The sequence below is a fragment of the Eptatretus burgeri genome, chromosome 1, assembly GCF_056783735.1.
Source record: "Eptatretus burgeri isolate ZD-2024b chromosome 1, Ebu_testis_v1, whole genome shotgun sequence".
Taxonomy (NCBI): domain Eukaryota; kingdom Metazoa; phylum Chordata; class Myxini; order Myxiniformes; family Myxinidae; genus Eptatretus; species Eptatretus burgeri.
The window spans coordinates 95,891,785-95,906,784 of NC_140961.1; the positions used below are offsets into that span (position 1 = coordinate 95,891,785).

The 15,000-nt window shown below is 42.0% G+C and overlaps 1 protein-coding gene across 4 annotated transcripts in view; it reads left to right on the forward strand.

Annotated features, from left to right (window-relative positions):
• LOC147034994 (slit homolog 2 protein-like) overlaps positions 1–15,000 on the forward strand; it is a 473,672-nt gene that overhangs the window by 236,745 nt on the left and 221,927 nt on the right. The gene's annotated exons all lie outside the window — the stretch shown is intronic.

Genomic DNA, 15,000 nt, shown 5'->3' on the forward strand with positions numbered 1-15,000 from the left:
TCTCGACTGGTCTCCCATCTCTATTTATTCTGACATCAACTCGTCCTGGGAATTCTTTCAAAGAAACTTGCTCTCCCTCTCTCTATTCTATCCACCCTCTCATTTGCTCAAGGCCATCTGCCATCTGTTTGGAAATCGGCAAACATCATTGCCCTGCATAAAGAAGGTGCAAAAACAGATCCTTGCAACTACAGACCAATCAGCCTTCTCCAAATCATCAGCAAGGTTGTGGAATCCATCATCGATTCAGACATCAAATCCTTCCTCTTCTCCAATGGCTGGATTTCCGATCATCAATTTGGATTCAGACCAGGTCACTCTACCCTGTATATGCTGCTTCTACTTTCCCAACAATGGATGTAGATCCGCAATGCCTGACATGAGATCAAAACCATCTCCGTTGATATATCGTGTGCTTTTGACGCGGTCTAGCATCCTGCCCTGTTCACCATGCTCTCTTACTACGGTATCCAAGGCAATCTCTACTCTTGGCTTGCAGACTTCCTCTCCTGTCGCAGTCAACGTGTGGCCCTTAATGGAATTCTCTCATCCCATCTTCCTGTCCAGGCTGGAATTCCTCAAGGTAGCGTTCTGGGCCCTGTTCTTTTTGTGGTTTTCATCAATGATCTCTCCGACTCTGGAAAATCCTACTTATCTCTTTGCTGATGACTCCACCCTCTGCCGTACCATCTGTCATCCCTCAGATTGGCAAGCAGCAGCTTCTTCACTCTCTGCAGATCTGGATAAAATCACAAACTGGTCCAACATGTGGAACATGTCTTTCAATCCTGACAAATATCACACTCTCATTATCTCTTTTTGAAAGGACCGTCTTGAACCCCCCCCCCCCCCCATCTACTTTCTCAACAATCCTCTTTAAGAAATTCTTTCATTCAAATTTGTGCCTTGATTTTACCTGGGAAAGCCAAATCTCCAAGCTGGCCTCCAAAGCCAGTCGCCGTTTGGGCATCCTCTGTCGTGAAAAGTCCTTCCTTGGCACACCTAAGCTCCTGACCACATACAAAGCTTTCATCTGCAGCCTGATGGAGTACTGCTCTCCCCTCTAGGCCGGTGCTCCCGCTTCTCACCTCTCTCGGTTTCACGCTGTGGAAACCAAGGCATTTAAGATCATTGGTATATTCCGCAATGAGGCTGAGTCCTTGGATCTCTCACTCTCTCACCGCAAGCAGGTCGGTGGTCTTTTTGTCTTCTACTGTCTCTTCTCTGGTCTCACTCACCTCCCCCCCCCCCCCCAATGCTCTCTCTGTTATCTGTCCTGCCCATATTGCTGCAGGGTGCTCAAGGTCCACCAGCAACCCCCTTCTGATTAATTACCAAAATCAAGAATCCCTACTCACCTTCATTCTTTCATTCCTCTTTGGAACAAACTTCCACACATTCTTCAATCCCACTCTTCCCTCCAGGTCTTCGAAATAGCTGTTCACTACCATCTCTTATCTTCCCCCATCCAAAACCATGATCTTTTCTACCCCCGTTAATCTACCCCAAACCCACCTCCTTCATATTCCCTGCTTTCATTCCTGAAAGTCCCTGCAGTGTCCATCTTGGTTTCCCCATGTACCCACCCCATCTCTCTCCCTTCCAAAGATCTCCTCATGCGTCGATTCCCCACTGTTTTGTGCTTCTCTCTCTCATCCCTCTTGTCATCTGCTCCGTTTGTTATACATTCTGTGTGCTCGGTCTTACATGACCCTTGATATTGTATATTTTAAAAAATATTTAAAAAATTTTCAGTGGTTCGTGCGCAAAGACACGCAAGCCCATTAACACACCATTATGATCTTTGATATGTTAAGATTCATTTTAATTTTTACTGAGATATTATATATTTTTTTATTTTTTATATACATATTTTTTTGCTATTTATTTTACCGTTCCGATTTGAGAATTCCTCTCTATTCTTGATATCCGTGTCAGTGGTGGCTGATGTGATAATAATTGAATATGAGATGAGAGATTATAGGAAAGGAAGAGTTTTCGCATTGAAAAGGGTGGAGGGTTGCGCGGGAGGAGGCCAGTTGGCGGAGAGATGACAGGTAGAGCTGAATCAGATGCATCAATGGAGATATTCTTGTTTTTTTATCGGATGGGGTGTATTCGCTAAGTTACATTTTTCAGGCATAGCTCTTTTTCCTTATCAAAAGGGTTATAGCCCTTACTTCAAACTCTTAATTGTTTAAATATTTTACTCCTTGCATGTTGGACATTGTGGGAAACAAACTTACGATGGCAATGAACAGTAGAAGGAAATGTCTTCAGGCCGAGTGACTCAGAACATGAATGAAAATAGCGAAGGACTTATCCGACACATGTAAATCCCTTGCTCTCAGGGCATAGGCGGTCCATCACAATGGCTGCCAACTTGAATTAGCACAAGCCACAAATCTACGAGAAATAGAGTGAGTGCTTATAATTATAACGTCAGCAGTTGTTCACATTCAGCAAAGAGTGTCTGCAAAGTTCAGATTTATGAGACGAGAAAAAAAAAACCTTCACAGTGTATGCTTTCCTCAAAGGATCGAAGACAATGACACCAATGGTAATCCAAATTTTAATATGGTTTTGCTGATGTTGACATGGGGGAAGTGTACGACAATGGAGCAACTTGGAACATACATAGTCTCAGGTTAAGGAGTCTACGTATAAAAGAAACAAAAAAGAAAATTGACAACCTATGTGAATTAGTTATCTTCATTCTTCTTTCTCCAAGTGTACTCTGTTGTGTCCTTCCCTGCTGCTGGTGTGTTTCCCTCCTTCGCACTGTGTTGCTATTCTGTTCCATTATGGGTTCTATTTATTCCACAAAGAAATTAAATGACTGTTTTGGTTTACATTTGCATGATTAGGAATAAACTACCCGTGTGAAGAAGGAGGATTCAAGGGGAATTGAGAATTAAGGTTTCAAACAAGCAAAGAGAGAAACAAACAACTATTAGGACATTCGGTAGAGCCTATACCTCTGCTATGCAATGCCTGATCTACGAGAACATATCTGGCCCAATACACTTTTTGAAATATCTTGTGAGATATCATTTTTGGCCCCATCTCTCAATGGTGAAGAATCACTTTAAAATTAAATAATTCTTGTATCCAGATCCAGATTCGGATCTTCACCAAAATCGAAGTAATTTGTCCTTGTCAAACACCCAAACTGTCCACCAAGTTTCATCGGAATCCATCGACAACTTTTTGAGATATTGTGCTGTAAATGGGTTTTTCCCAATCTCTCAATGGTGAAGAATCACTTTTAAAAAAATATAGGATCCAGATCCAGATCCGGATCTTCACCAAAATTGAATCAATTCTTTGTCACACACCCAACCTGCCCACCAAGTTTCGGCCAAATCCATCTCCAACTTTTTGAGATATCGTGCTATTTATGGTTTTTGGCCCGATCTCTCAATGGCGAATAGTCACATAAAATTTTTAAATTCTAGTATCCGGATCTGCATCTTCACCAAAATCTATTCATTTCGTCCGTGTCACACACCCAATCTGCCCACCAAATTTCATCCGAATCCGTCCATAATATTTTGAGATATCCTGCACACAAACAGACAAACAAAGAAACAAGCAGTCATAGACTGGTACTTATGAAATCGTCAACTTGACCTCTGAGCTTGTCGAATAAAAGCTGTCTCTAGAGATGGTGGCCATGCAAACCAGAAGTTTCTACGATGATTCTGTACCAAACCATCAAAAATCATAATGTCGACGGAAGCAAAAATCTCCATTTCTCCATGCAATTATTTAATATTATTTTATCAAAGTCACAAAACCGTAATATTCGGCCATCCATCAACAATCTTTACATAATCCGACGGATTAGCGAGTCAGGCATGCGACGATAACCTTTATTGGGATAAAAAAAATGACTTTTAAACACCATCTTTATCGAAAACACCGTCAGCGCGCACACGCAAAACCTTTACGTGACTCAACGACGCGTCTGCTCGAGCGCGCTGCACCACGTGACGAGCCGTGATGCGGCGAGTGAAATTTTTTTTTTATACAATCTTAAAACGTCTCCAAAACATCCGATTTTTTACCAGAATTTTGACAACCGAGTGTTAAGCATCCTAAGCGATCGCAAAAACCGAAGATAAAATTAAAATCGAAGTTAAAACGAACTCGTAACGTCGACCGAAGCAAAAATACTCCATTTTTCCACATGAATTTACGGAATTATATTTCACCTCACTGTGACCTTGACCTTTGATCAATTTTGACCAAAATATAATCAGCGCTAGCCATCACCCTCCTGAATCACGTGGTGTAATTTGACATTGGTAGCTTCTTCCGTTCTCGAGTTATCGTGCCTACAACAAACAAACACACAAACAAAAAACAAATACACAAACAAACACACAAACAAATACACAAACAGAGGACGGAAGTCATCAATATACTTACGAAATCTTTAGATTTCGTAAGTAACAAACGGACAGACAGACAGGGGTGAAAACAATCTCCTTCCATCTTCAGCGGCAGAGGTAGCAAACAAAAGAAGTTATCATTACACAAGATCTCTATGGCTGATTTCCACAAACCAAAAGTACCTAAAAGGCCATTGTGCAATGTGAATTCACTCATGTCTACTAAAGGTCTATAATATCCATTCTGAGTTTGCACATATTCCCCAAGGGAAAGTGAGACGAGAAAAGAAGAGAGAGGACTGTAAAGGAGGGGAAAGGGAATGAGAGAGGAGAGAGGAGTGGGGAAGAGAGGAAAGGTGAGGAGAGAAGGGAATTTTGTTTTTTCAGCTGTGCTTCACCAAAATCAACTTGAATGTGTTATAGGCAGAAGGCAGTGTGGCAGTTGTCATCCTGAGCTACCTGTCAATTTTAGAAACAACGGTGGTGAATTGTAGCTTTTTCATGCTGGCCGATACATTGCCCAAAGGCAGACTGCACGTAAAGGAAATTTGCTTGTGTGCAATGGCTGGATTCCAAACTGGAAGCAGTGCTGAGTTGATGAGGCAGTCGGATGATAGGTTCTGTGATCTTTTTTGTAAAAGTGACATTGTTGAGCAAAGCAAGAGCTTGGAATTGCACAGAGGGAAATAGGGGAGAGGAAACAACACATGGGGTTAAAAACATCCTCAAAATGTTTTCTCTACCTTGCCGAGGGCAGAGCGAGACCCCTTGAGGAACCCACTCCAAAAGTATGAAAAAAATCAAATCCCTTATGGTATTTCATCATCTCAGTTGCTGACAGCTGAACTGGATCCAGATCTCTAAAGTTTCCTCGAAGTGAATATAGAGCAAAGCCTGACCTCCTTTCACGCAAGGCACCTTCACTTATACATGCCGATTTGTTTGAATACCACACTGTGCCAGCATGTGGTTTCTGGCAACCTTTTCGGTCAGCCATGACGCACCTCGTTCACAGAGATTCAGCGATGTCGGAACATTGTCATCTAAGGTCGTACATCCGTGCTCAATAACAAGCATGCAATTCAAATGTTCTGCCATGCTTAATCACTTTCCTGCCCAATTTTCTTGTGGAATATTTAGCAAAGCAGTTTAATTGTCTTTGGGAATGGCATAAGCTAGAGACTGGCCAAACAGAATTTCTTCTCGTATTTAATTGCATTTCTACATCTTCATATCATCACCGCTCTCATTTCTAATAGTAATAGTGTGCTGTTTTAGTGACCATTGAACATATCACTAGTTGCATCGTGTCGATGATTACAAATTATTATTTGAGAGAGAGAGACTCATCATTACAATGAGGTGGGTAGCTACAGTTAAGAAATACATTTATTCCTTACCGCACTAATAAGCCTCTCCATGTTAACGGCCAAATAAGTGGAAACACTGTTCTTCCAAACGGAGTGAATAACAAACTTCACAAAACCACCATCAATGTTTCTTCATGTCACATGAGCCAAAATCGGCAATAACTAGTGTCTCCTGTTTTGTGTGTAAAGCTCTTCAGTTGTCTCAACAAAAGCGTGTGCATCGTTTCTTAAAATCAATTATCCTTCTGGTCACGTCTCTCAGCCATCGTCAGCAGAAGTCACTCATTGCTATCACTGGCAAACACCAATTGCAGTTCGAGATTTATCAATTCAATTGGTTCTTCAGCTAAGAATCTAAAAGCGGTAATCTTCCTTGCGGAGAGTATGGATGAACACTCACGTTGGTTTGTCTCTTGACTTATTGGATTTTACAGTTTTGAAAAGACGATATCACTGTAAAACAAATGCAACAAACTTGACACCATTCTCGATTTCTTCGAATGGTATTTTCCAGAAGAATCAAACAAAGTTAGTTTGCAGATGTTTTTCTGCGCATTAATCGAATTTTGTGATGAAACTTATTGCTGAGAATGTCGAGACTGCATACAGAAAAACATGATGATGTTTAGACAGGCATGAATACACAGGTTATCGTTATATGATTCGATACGTGTCTGTTTGTTACTTGCAAACTTGAAGATTTTTCAAGTACATTGGTCAGTCGATTTTGTGAATCTGTTGGGTAGTCGATCTAGTCTACCCTTATTATCAGTATTTCCGTCGATATGTTTGTCTGTCTGTCTTTTGGGTAGTCGATGTAGTCTAAAATATATATATATATATATATATATATATTAAACATTTTGAAATTTGTTCTACCCTTATTATCACTTTTTCCGTCAATATGTTTGTCTGTCTGACTGTCTGTCCCTCTGTTCGGTCCAGTGCTCTGTTAATACAATGTCGATTTCGATGAAACTTGGTTGGTAGGTTCATACCATGACCGAGTTGTGTGCAAATGAAAACCGTTGCTATGGACCAAGCAACGGGACTGAAATTTTTGAAAAATCATTAAAAAAATATTTTTTCGAAAATCAAAAATCGGGCCACGAGCCACTGTGGGCAGTACATTCTGCCATATTGTCAAAAATTTCCAGCCGGATCCTATGAAAACTGTAGGAGAAGATAGACTTTGAATGAACCCTGGTCGAAAACAATAAAAAAACGAGGTTCGTTATATCTCAAAGACTATGAGTCAGATATACATGAAACTGGTATGGTAGGTTCATGGTATGTCCTAGTTATACGGGAGAGAACCGTTGCTATGGACCCCTCCGTTGCCTTGCAACGGCCAAAAAACCTCTAAATGTGGGGGTATTTTAACTAAAAAACAATCTGCATCATTAAGCCTTGAAGCTCGAATTATGAATTTTCTTGTGCTTAATCCTCAGGTCATGCCCCATCGAACGGGCCCATCGCGTCAGGTTCTATTGGGTAGTCGACTCCCCATGTCTGCCTACCGGCTTGTCAGTCTGTATGTATGTCTGTTCGGTCCAGTGCTCCGTTAATACAATGGTGATTTTGGTGAAACTTAGTTGGTCGGTTCATACCATGACCTGGTTGTGTGCAAATGAGAACCGTTGCTATGGACCCATCCGTTGCCAAGTAACGGACCTTTGAAATTTTGAAAAAAATCTCAAAAATTAATTTTTTCGAAAATCAAAAATCGGGCCACGAGCGACTGTGGGCAGTACATTCAGCCATATTGTCAAAAATTTCCAGCCGAATCCTATAAAAAGTGTCGGAGAAGATAGACTGAATGAACCCTGGTCGAAAACAATAAAAAAACGAAGTTCGTTATATCTCAGAGACTATGAGTCAGATATACATGAAACTGATATGGTAGGTTCATGTTATGTCCTAGTTATGTGTGAGAAAGAACCGTTGCTATGGACGCTTTTGTTGGCTCGTAACGGCTGAAAAACGACTAAATTCGACTTGATCGACTACCCATGTCCTCCTACCGGCTTGTCTGTCTATCTGTCCGTCTGTTTATCGCCTACAGGTCACAATTCTAAAACAATCGTCATGAAACTTTTGCGAGTTGCAGAGGTAGCTTCTCATATGAGAAGCCTATTGATTTTGAGGTCAAGGTCAAAGGTCATCTTGATTTCGAATTTCTAAAATCGTCACTTTTCATCCGAGAGACTTAAAAGTTGAACAGGATTTTCATATCAGCTTACTGAATTCAACCACCAATTATTTTGAGGTTAACCTCAGCCAAAAGGTTCACAAAGGCCAACGGTCAACAACTTAAGTGAGATTTCTAAAATCATCAGCTTTCATGCGATTTACTTGAAATTTGAAGAGGATTAATATTTCAGGTCACTGAAGTCAATCAGCCCATTATTTTTGAGGTCAACATAGACCAAAAGGTCAACTTGGGCCAAAGGTCAACAACTTTGGATATATATATATATATATATATATATATATATATATATATATATATATATTTTAAATATATTTATGGAGTAATAGCTTGCCATACACTGTTTCTCAACATGTTTGTTTCTGTTTAACGCTCCTTATACATTATGACAACCCCCCTAACCTGCTCCCTGGCTTCAGACATCCGCCATCATATTCTGGCCAGTGTTTCACAACAACCGGTTCATACATACCGTAATCCATGACGCTCCTTAACGGTCTGTAAAATATTTAATTGAATTTCACTTTTAAAGGTTAAAAGAAAATCACTCGGTTTCACATTAAATTAAAGTAATGTTGAGTAAATCCATATTTCACTAGATCCAAATCACGACCCAGCACGACAGTTCACCTGAATTTACATTCCATTTCAGTAGTTATGCTCCAGGTATTCCATCTAACCTGATGTGTTGGCGCACAGCGGATATTTGTGCATCCAGTGCAGAGCAGTACATCCTGTATAAACACTGAAAACTAAAGTGCCTTTGGATATTTTTTTATTTCAACAAACAAATATTGAGGTGAACGTAATAGAAATGAGGAAAGTGGTTCAGAAAGTAATGAAAGTGATGTAAAGGTTTACAAACTGACTGTCACGTGGGGACTCACGTGGTCCCATTTCGTGTTGTCCCTGCCAAACTTGCTCTGGACACGTCCATTCCATGTGCTTACAGTTTGCTCAATGAGTTGATTTTAATTTTTATTGCCATTTCATTTGTGCCTGAAAGTTTTAAATGTCGCAGTCCAGGAAAAATTAAACGAAGCATTTCCCTTCAAATGAAATTGGACATTTTGAAACGTTAAAGAGCGCTGGAGTGGGCACAACAACATATTTAATGCAATCAAGAACATCGACGAGTCTTGGAAGGAGGTTAGGTCTGCAAATCTCAAGGGTTTGTGGAGGAAACTCTGTCCTGATTGTGTTCCTCCCTCCCAAGGGAGGGTTGAAGAGGAAGCGATTCAAGATGTTATTGAAAACGTTGTTGAAATGACACAGCTGTGATTCGAGGAACTTTGTTTTTTTATTGTGAGTCAACCCCCCAATTAAATTGCACTTGTTAATTTTCATTTAACTGTCCAGTCCTGTACTCGATATACTTTTATTAATCATTGCAACTGCTATTTATTCATTAAAGGCCCGGTCACACCTTGACGTTTTAGCCCGCGATGACAACGTATTAAAATGTATGTAAAACGCTGGCTTACGTTGAACTTTTGATGTTTTTTTTTTAAAGATTCGGACGTATTCATAGCGACTTGGTCTTATGTATAACGCATTGGTAACGGATACAGAACGTTTCGTTGTGTTATAGATAACTTATACCAACGAATGCTGAACCTGTTGTCGGCCTACACAACCTATGCCCAACGATAGTCTAACTTAGGCATAGCGCGTTGCACGCATCGCCGACGATGTCGTGACGTAGCCTATTAAAAGGCTGACGCACAACGATTCGAATCATAACTGCCGTAGAAAGGGAAGTGACAACATCGCGGTCACACCTTGGCGATCTTGCCAGCGTATGCCGACCTAAGAAAAATGTGTCTAAAACGTTGGGGCACGTCAAATACGGTATGAGTAAGTTTGGTATACGTGAGTAGAACGCTAAAGTACGCTATCATACGTCGTAGTAAATAGAGTACGTCAAGAGATTTTAAACATGTTCAAAATTTTACGACGTACTCGGCGTATGACACACGTTCCGCATGCGATGGGGATAGGTTGTACACACGATATGTGGACGCTTACACACGTCCACAAACGCTACTTATAAGCTACTCATAAGTCGAAACACGTCGTGGTAATGTATTTTTTACGCGAAACTTATTTCTAACTTATGTTTGACGTGCTTTGAACCAATTCTTTACGTAGTCCCAACACACATCGACGTATGTAGACGTATTCCAATGACGTCTTCCGGTCGACAAAAAAAAAAAAAATTAACGTGTTTCTAGCTTACAACTGCCATATAAAGACGTGTTCCCAGCGGTTTTGGGAATTGGTATATAAAAATGCTGCTCATAAAAGGGGAACCCAACAGTGTTTTCGAGTCCTTTTTGAGTCGATGTCCATGTCAGCAGTAACAGTATCAGTATCAGTATTAGTATTAGTATTAGTATTAGTATTAGTTTGTTCATGTTGGCAGTAGTAGGTGAGTGTGAGGGGAGGGTGTGGGTTATGATGGATCGTCCTTGCGTTTAACGATTTAACGATTTAAATGATAAACTCAACGATTTAAATGGCTGCATCTCCATTATTGAAAGTAGACGCTTGCGCTCAACAATTGGATTTTTTTTTACACTCAACGACTTTTAAACGGTACCACTTCAGCTATTTTCATTGTTTACAATGAACGATTTAAATTGCTGTCACTCGCCTTTGTTTTTTGACGCTGGGGTTTTGAAATTTGAAGCGTTTCTTCTGAACGTGTTAAAACGCTCAAACTCGACTATTTTAAATAGACGCTGCCGATGGACAATTGGAATCATAGCCAAGCTAGACATCGAAGTGTGAACATCCTCGTCATGCCCAAGAAAAGTTTGAAGAATGCTGCAAATAAGTGTCCTGGCCGTGGCCGTGGACGCTGATGCAAGGACGATCCATTATACCGACGTCTTTCAGCCTATGAGTAACTTAAAAGTAACGTCTGTCGATGTGTGGCAACGATCGCGTAACGTGCCAACAACACGTTAATCATAGGTTAGAAATAAGTTTCGGGTACGCTAAACATTACCTCGGCGTGTCTCAACTTATGATTAACTTACAAGTAGCATGTGTTGACGTCTGTCACCGATCGCAGACCGTGCATACAACTTGTAGCCAGCGTAGCGGAACGTGCGAGTCATACGCCGGCATACGTCGTGAAATTTCAAGCATGAAAAAATTTGAGGACAACCAAAAAGTACAATGTTTAAAGCCAGCGTACAACGACGTATGGCAGTGTTTTTCAGCGTGCTCTCAATGTTATCAAAACTTACCCATAACGTATTCAACGTGTGCCAGCGTTTTAGAAAAAAATTCAAAAATCGGCATACGTTGGCTAAAACGTCAAGGTGTGACCGGGCCTTAATAAGAACAACGATATCTATGGAACTGTTACTTTGGGGAAAATGCTGGTTTTTCACATCCTTGAGGAACGTATGTCCTATTTGTAACATTATTCTTATGGGAAAACTTGTTTCGGAACAAGTTGATTCGCGATACATTCGGTGTTTCAGGAACACACACCGAGCGTATTGCGAGGTATTACTATATATACGTATATCTGCATAATTTATTGTCAGGTCAGGCCAGATGGGTTCTCTGACTTGCTGCAGGTACCATGTAAACCTGTACTAACCTGTTTTACAGTCGGGTTGAGGGCAACTAAGCCGCCTCGCACACCAGGTTTTCTGGTGAGGAGGATGTATGGATATGGACACCCAGCAGGAGGGTGTATGGATATGGACATCCAGCAGTATTAAAAACAAAATCTAGCAAAGGGCAGAATATCTTCTTGTTCGCCAATGGCCATTCATAGCTGGTGGCCAACTGCGTCTGGCGACGTCCTCTTGCTGTTGGGTTCCTCTTTCAAGGAGGTTGATAGAAGGATTTGCACTCCGGCCACCGTAAAACACCTCATTCCGCAAAACACGCAAAGAAATCTGAAAACCCACTCCGTGGGAGTACCTCCTGTGCAGCTGCCCTTCGCAGGGCAGCTCACCGGATGACGGGATTGGGGCAAAGCCTTCAGGACCCACAATCTTTGATGATAGGAGGGAAACCACGGGGTAACCTCCCCGGGCCAGATAGCAGTAGTGGTTGTCAGTGTGGTGATGAGGCAATCTTCTTGGGTTAACTTAAGGCAGTACCTTCGGCTGGGTGCCTCGAATGTCCTATCCCAAAAAGAGGATGATCACCTGTCTCTGCTATCATCTGAGCTCCAGTGTTTGAGTGTCAGTATTGCAGCACTCTCTGAGGTTCGGAGACCGGACAGTGGTGAGGTCATGGCGGTTGGTTACATCTACTACTGGTAACCATTCCCAAGGAGTTGTTGTCGCTGTGTACAATAAGCTGATTCCAATGATAATTGCGGTAACTCCGGTCAACTAGCGTATTATGAGACTGAGGATTCATCACTCCTTGGGTGCCGTTTCCCTGGTCTCCCTATATGCTCCGACTGAGGCGGGTGACCTCACTATGAAGGATGCATTCTATGACACGTTTGAGTTTGTGGTTGTTAAGTTCCTCAGGCAAGATACTCCTCTTGTCTTCAGGGATTTCAATGCATCGAATGGCAATGACAGGGATGGTTATGAGACGTGTGTTGGTTCCCATAGGTCTGGAACTACGAACCAAAATTGCACTAAGTTCCTTGACTTTGCAAGAAGTTGTGGACTGGTTCATGGTTTCAGCACCCACAGGCTCATTGCTGGACATGGTATTTCAACGCTGGTGATGTGGCAAAGGAGATTGACCATGTGCTCGTTGACGGTCACTGGAGGATGATTCAGAACTGTAGAGTCTACCGGAGTGCTCAGTTCTCCAATACCGACCATGCGACCACAGACTTGTTGGAGCAACACTGAAGTTGCAGGTTAAATCCAGGAGAATGGTATCATCCCAGCCTAGGCTGGATGTTGACAAGCTCATAGATGAGAAGGTAGCTAAGGCGTTTGCAATCAGGCTGAGTGGGGATTTGAGGAGTCTCGGTGTTTTGTGGAATCCTGAGGAGTTGCAGAATGCCTTCAAGATAACCATCCTTGATGTTACCGGTGGATATTGTGGAAGCCACCTTTAGGTGAATAAGAGATTTGTTTCCCAAGGGACTTGGGATACAATTGACCCGAGTCGCAGGGCCAGGCTTAATGGCAGAGCTGAGCTGTTCAGGGAGTTGAGGCATAAAACTGTACGTGCACTAAGGGTGGAGAAGGAGGCCTAAATGCAAGGAATCTGTGAAAGCATAGAGCAGCAGCTGTGGTCAAGTGATTCTCGTTGTACTTACAGAGGAATGTACTCGTTGTACTCTTCGTGGGGTGCCACCAAAACTGATCGATCCGATTTCTGAACTATACTCTGGTACTGTGAGTGCTGTGAGATGTGGTTGTACCATCTCCGACTTATTTCCAGTTGTTACTAGAGTTTGACAGTGGAGTGTCCTCGCCCCCACACTTTTCAGCGCTTGTATGGACTGGATTCTGGGGAGGATGTCGGAGAGATAAATCTGCGTTGAATCATTTTGTAATGTTAGGATCTCTGACATCGATTTCACAGATGATGCAGTTATATTTGCAGAGACGTTGGATATCGTGATTGGGGTCCTCAGATCAGGTCAGGTATGGGAGCATGCGCCGGAGCAGCGCGCTCAGAGCAAGGAGTCTGAGTTGCTGGGATCACGGGTGTCTTGGGTCAAAACTAAGATCCAGGCTTTCATTGACATCTTAGATGCGGTCTTGTCTGTACCTGTTTGTGGTGAGGATGTTGAGGTCACAGAGAGATGCACTTATCTTGGCAGTGATATTCATGTCTCTGCTGGCTGTGAGTCAGAGATCGATAGACGTCTGAGTCGGGCATGGGGAGTCATGGATTCACTGGATAATGGGGTGTGGCACTGTTGGTACCTGTGCAGGATGAAAGTCCGAGTCTTTAAGCCCTTGATCCTTTCAGTCTTGCTCTTTGGATGTGGGACTTGGACTCTGACCAATGATCTGAGCCGAAGACTTAACTCCTTCAATACCTTCATTACTGTTCAGACTTTGTGTTCAACGAGCGGTTGCTGAGAGAGACTCAGATACGATTTGTTACCTGTATAATCCGTGAGCATCAGCTGCAGCTGTACAGATATGTGGCTCGTTTTCCTGACGCTGATCCTGCTCACCAGATGATATCCACGAAGGAGGCTTGTGAGTGGAGGAGGCCAATGGGCCGACCACGTGCGTCGTGGTTGCAACAGGTTGATCGGCATCTCAAGGAGATGGAGTACAGGTGGAAAGTGGACGCAGAAACGCGCTGCTCCGGTGCCTGCTCCCATACCTGACCTGATATGCGACAAAAGGAACACACTGACCCAAGACTCTCAGAAGTCATCTCATAGCTGGTCTGACAATGACTACCCTTAATGAACTCACTGAATCAAGAGCTGTGAGATGCTGGCTCAGCACAGTTCACTTTAATGTTCAAGATTATAAGTTTGTGGAACAAAGTTTAAATTCCTCATTTCACACCTTTCGGTCTTCAGTCCATTAATGCATTTATTTTGCTGTTTTCATTGAGTACCTCTTCTTCGCTTTCCCAATTAAAGAACCTTGGTGGCTTTTATATGCAATTTACCTTTGAAAATACGTTCATTTTATTTTGTATATTCATCTAAATTGTTACTTTTTCGAGGATAATGTGATGATACACTCATTTTTATCACGTATGTTCATCTAAATGTTTACAAGCAGTACACAAAGTTTTTTTGGGTGCACAAAGTTCTCAGTGTAACGTAACATTGAAAACATTTATGTGTTGTACATGTGTTTGGCCACTAACATTTTGAAACCCCTCGCATGCATCATTGGTGTATGTACCATGTATTACTTTTTCTCTCTCATTCCATCACCATAATTTCTCTGCCTGCAGTTTTCGAAGGCATTTCAACTGATGTTGTCTTAGTAAGGATGATAAAGGAAGGAGAATAAGCGTTGTTAACGTTTGATAACCTTGTCCTCTACAATTACCCATTCTCCCTGCGTCTCTCATCTCCCAGCAAGTAGAGCCA